Below are 6,000 nucleotides of genomic sequence, written 5' to 3'. Positions count from 1 at the left end.
TTATTGTCATCGAAAAATTACGTTTAAGTGGAAACTGGAAATGCTTGAAAGAGAAGGGAAAGTCTAATTAAGTTATTTTTACCGATAATCAAAGAGATATCGAAAAAACAAAGAGCCTTTTTTGATAGAAAATTTAATTTTAAATACTGCAAATAGTTTATAAATTTGCTTTGACCAATGTTTGGTCATAGTAAAAGTTGAATATCGGCGAAGAACATAATTCAGTTGTTACCGAAAGCCATAGAATCGTCATCATCTTGAAAAAGTGGAACATTTCGTAACGACAATAGTTTTATCTTCTTTCCAGATATAAAAACTATGTTCATGAAAAATTTCAGCTCAATCGGTTCAGTAGTTTTTACATGAAAAAGTAATAAACTTACAAAAACCACTAGATTTTTATATAAATCATAGATAACCGGGTATTATATGCAGCTACGTTAGCAGCAGTATTAAGTATAAAATTTTCGTTTACGCTGAAATATATTTCAAATTATATTCCCACGAATAATTCTTTTAAGCTCATTTCTTGAATTTAGTTATTAGAAAAAAAATTGTTTAATTATTCAGAACCGATACCTTTTTCCAATATTGTTAATTATTTAGTTTAAGAAAATACAAATAAACATATAAATAAAATTTAAAACTTTTGGAATATTAAATTAACTTTTATTTTTATGAAATTTAATAATTTGGAACTTCGCATCATTTTTTTCGTCCCTGGTAAAATATTTATTTCATTTCTATATTTATTCCGTTGTTTTTTTTTTTTTTTTTTAATTTTAACTCTTTTTAAGCAGTGGAAATTATGTATTTTTGACTTGAACAAAGGTCAAAGTACAATCAAAGAACAGAAAGAATGCAGGAATATTTATATATAAGAAATAATTATTAAAATAAATTGTAAATATTAAAGCTTTTAGCCTATGATACATAATTTATTGTGTACTTTGTTAAATCTGGAAAAAGAACCACGTAATATATTCACCAAAAATAATAAAATATAATAAAGCTAGTCACGAAAAAATGAATAAATTATTTCTTAATAAATATTTTGAGATTTAAAAAAATAATAATAAAACAGTAATAAGAAGAAAAATAGATGAAGGAGAGAGGAAAATTAAGAAAGCTGACCCGATATAAATTTCATATACGATGGATCTAAATTATATTTTTAACTTTTGCTTAGCTGAATGTTTTTTTTGTTTTTTTTTTATTTCATAAAAATAAATACGAATGTTATTTGAACTTTTTGTTTGTGCGACCATGTTAGACATGTTTGTATATATTTGATTATATTTTTATTTACTGTTATGTAAAGTTGTATACAGTCGTTTAAAATTGGTGTGAATAAAAAATAAATTATGTTTAAATTCCTCTTAAGGGCCGAGTGTGAATAGAAATATGTCATGATGAAAATAACAAGAAGAAAACGAAACCATTTGGTTGTTCATCTTGCACGAAATAATTGGCGTAGTCTAGGGTTTTCATCGAAGATCAAGCTGAAAAATGAGATGGTTTTTTGTAGTTAATATACGGCTATCATTCTTTAACGTCTTTACCTTTTTCAAACACCAACCCCCTTAGATTTATGCCTTTTACAAACTACACAGTGTGGTGAAATAGCGATTTTTGCCGATGATATGGATTTAAAAAATGCACCTCTCATCGCACATAGCATCTTACCGCGTCGATCTGAGCGCTGCCGACACACCGGCTTTGCCGCGGCAGACAGGTATCGTTGAGTTGTCCTATCGAATGCTATGTTTAAGATAGGTGTACTTAACCTTGGCCGTACAATTTAAGATATGTAATATAAATATATAAACGCTATATCATGATGTAATATAAATAAAAAGTGAAAACACGCTATATTTTACTCGTAACTGAATAATAAACAAAAATTTACAAATATAGACAAAAATTTTGAGGATATGTTTACTTTCGTGTCTAATCGGACACTGATACGTGTGATTTTACATACGTATATAAAGATTAAAGATTATGATAAGCTTAAATAAATGTTGTTTACTTTAGAAGATGAACTCATAGTAAGGTTTTTCTTTTATTCAATTACAAGAGTAAAAGAGAGGAAACCATGTTAAAATAACGTTTAAAGTCGAGCACTTTTACATACATTTTTTGTGAAATTATAATAGTTTTTTCCTAATATTTATTCAGTTTATATTATATACTAATTATACTTTTATTATCTAAGGCAATTTTTATCGTATATTTATTTTTTTTATTTTTGCATTAAATGGATTACAATAACATAATATTATTTATCAAAATAAAACTGATAGTTTTCCCCAAATTCTAAACTTATTCGATTAAATTGAATTAAATAAAAGAAAATCTTCATTTTGTTTATGCCCTAATAACTCAAAAATTACTTACCCGATTTCGCTGAAAATTTCACAATTTATTATTTGTCTCGGGAGTGTTTACATGTAATTAGTCCCACACATTTTTTAGTCTGGCATGAGATGTTTGTTATGTAGACGAATGACTATCATAAATACATCAAAAATTTTAAATTAGTATCGATTGTTGTGGTCGTGAATAAATAAAAGGAACACACAATATTCGTTTTGTGTGTGCCCTAATTTAGAAAATCCATGTTTTTCTCATTGCCAACTATACGTCGCATGCTCCCGTGTAGGAAAACCTAGCTATTTGTTTATATATATGTATGCGCCAAATGGAATCACCAAAAACATCGCACATCTCAGAGAATTGTAATAATTTTGATTTATTTAACAGAATAAAATTAATATTGAATATATATATTGTACATTTTATTATTTTCGTTATATAATTTATCAAATATAATGGAAAATTTATTTAATTCATGCACACAAATTTAGCAATAGTAAAGCGATTGCTAAATTTGAATTTTACTAAAGAATGGGAAAATGTTAAAAAGGAAATTCTTAAATCAGCAGAAGCGAACTTAGGCGGAATAAAGAGAACTGGTAGAAAACCTTGGGTTTCAGACGATATATTGCAGCTGATGGATGAACGTAGAAAATATAAGAATGCTAGTGATGAAGAAAGTAAAAGGAACTATCAGCAATTAATAAATGCTGTAAACAGGAAGTGCAAACTGGCGAAAGAAGAGTGGATTAAAGAAAAGTGTTCAGAAGTGGAAAGAGAAATGAACATTGGTAAAATAGACGGAGCATACAGGAAACTTAAGGAAAATTTTGGGGTACATAAATTAAAATCTAATAATGTGTTAAACAAAGATGGTACACCAATATATAATACGAAAGGTAAAGTCGATAGATGGGTGGAATATATTGAAGAGTTATACGGAGGAAATGAATTAGAAAATGGTGTTATAAAGGAAGAAGAGGAAGTTGAGGAGGATGAAATGGGAGAAACAATACTGAGATCTGAATTTAAGAGAGCATTAAAAGATTTAAATGGCAGAAAGGCTCCTGGAATAGACGGAATACCTGTAGAATTACTGCGCAGTGCAGGTGAGAAAGCGATTGAGAGATTATACAAACTGGTGTGTAATATTTATGAAAAAGGGGAATTTCCGTCAGACTTCAAAAAAAGTGTTATAGTAATGATACCAAAGAAAGCAGGGGCATATAAATGTGAAGAATACAGAACAATTAGTTTAACTAGTCATGCATCAAAAATCTTAACTAGAATTCTATACAGAAGAATTGAGAGGAGAGTGGAGGAAGTGTTAGGAGAAGACCAATTTGGTTTCAGGAAAAGTATAGGAACAAGGGAAGCAATTTTAGGCCTCAGATTAATAGTAGAAGGAAGATTAAAGAAAAACAAACCGACATACTTGGCGTTTATATACCTAGAAAAGGCATTCGATAACGTAGACTGGAATAAAATGTTCAGCAATTTAAAAAAATTAGGGTTCAAATACAGAGATAGAAGAACAATTGCTAACATGTACAGGAACCAAACAGCAACAGTAACAATTGAAGAACATAAGAAAGAAGCCGTAATAAGAAAGGGAGTCCGACAAGGATGTTTCCTATCTCCGTTACTTTTTAATCTTTACATGGCACTAGCAGTTAATGATGTTAAAGAACAATTTAGATTCAAAGTAACAGTACAAGGTGAAAAGATAAAGATGCTACGATTTGCTGATGATATAGTAATTCTAGCCGAGAATAAAAAGGATTTAGAAGAAACAATGAACGGCATATAAAATGCCGAATAGCACAAGCCAAACGAGCCTTCAGTAAGAAATATAATTTGTTTACATCAAAAATTAATTTAAATGTCAGGAAAAGATTTTTGAAAGTATATGTTTGGAGTGTCGCTTTATATGGAAGTGAAACTTGGACAATCGGAGTATCGGAGAAGAAAAGATTAGAAGCTTTTGAAATGTGGTGCTATAGGAGAATGTTAAAAATCAGATGGGTGGATAAAGTGACAAACGAAGAGGTGTTGCGGCAAATAGATGAAGAAAGAAGCATTTGGAAAAATATAGTTAAAAGAAGAGACAAACTTATAGACCACATACTAAGGCATCCTGGAATAGTCGCTTTAATATTGGAAGGACAGGTAGAAGGAAAAAATTGTGTAGGCAGGCCACGTTTGGAATATGTAAAACAAATTGGTAGGGATGTAGGATAGAGGGTATACTGAAATGAAACGACTAGCACTAGATAGGGAATCTTGGAGAGCTGCATCAAACCAGTCAAATGACTGAAGACAAAAAAAAAAAATGGAAAATTTATTTAATTCATACACTCAAATTTAGCAATAATAAAGCGATTGCCGGGTTCACTAGTCAATCATAAATTAATAATTTTATTGCTACTTAATTAAATGTGAAAATATTTTTGAAAGAAGTGTTGTTATCTATACCATATTTTTATAAGTAATATGTCTGATTAAATTCTGTACATTCATTTTACAGATTTTTTTTCGAATAAAAGTACTGTAATACTTCCGGTCACATAGCGAAAATGGGAGGAAGATGAAATTGAATTCTTTTTACATCTTGAAGTATGAGGAGTACGAAAATACCATTCACTTAAATTAAGGTTTACTTGTAAATTGATAGGCTTATGTATAAAGTTTTGCGGCACAAAAATCTCAAAAACTACTAGATCAATTTCCTTGAAATTTAGATAGGCTGTAGTAGAGTATCTGAAGTTTGTGCTTATGAAAATTTTATGAAAATCGGTTGAGTTTTTCTTGAGTTATACTCAATCCGAAAAGATTTGAGCAGAGCAAGTTAGAAGCAAGGTTCGTTATGATACTGCAAGTTGGAACGTTGACATTTCTTTACCTGCGGTATATATTGTTAGCAATATTAAATCAAATTAAAAAAAGTTATAAATATTAAAACCAAATTAAATTAACGAAAAGTCGGTCTTCTTGCTCAGAACTGACAAAAAACTTTTATTACACGGTATATATAATGTAAATGTAACCCGTGTTGTTTGAAATAATTACTTATCTAGTTATATGTATAATTGATAAAGAAAAAAAATATGAAAATATATAACTTATTTTTTTTAAATATATATAATAATCTATTTTTATTACATTAAAACAAAAGCCACAGAACTACAAATATTAAAACAATTAAAAAATAAAATAAACACGCCTGCTATATTTTTTAATGGTAGAGGTAAATAAATATTTTGTTACACCTACTCTTTCTACACCTACATCTATTAGTAAGTTAATACTAAGACGCAAAATTTTCTCCATAATATTCTTATTGTTTTTAATAAATTATGAAATGAAATTTAAGAATATTGAATAGCTTACAGTATTTTGTTGAAATGCAAAAATAAAATTCTCTTAGAAATAGATTTTATTACTTTACAGCGTATATATATATATATGTTATATTCAATTATGAACATAATTTTTCTGAATTTCCATATCCTTGAGTTGTTCATGCATTCATGCATCATCATAAAATGAAAATCATATCTTTGAAAAGTTATATCCTACGAACAACTTGATATAAAAAAAAAATAACTTTTATATTGTTTT

The sequence above is a fragment of the Lycorma delicatula genome, chromosome 8 (assembly GCF_047948215.1).
Source record: "Lycorma delicatula isolate Av1 chromosome 8, ASM4794821v1, whole genome shotgun sequence".
In the NCBI taxonomy this organism is placed as follows: domain Eukaryota; kingdom Metazoa; phylum Arthropoda; class Insecta; order Hemiptera; family Fulgoridae; genus Lycorma; species Lycorma delicatula.
Note: the sequence above shows the minus strand (reverse complement) of the source record.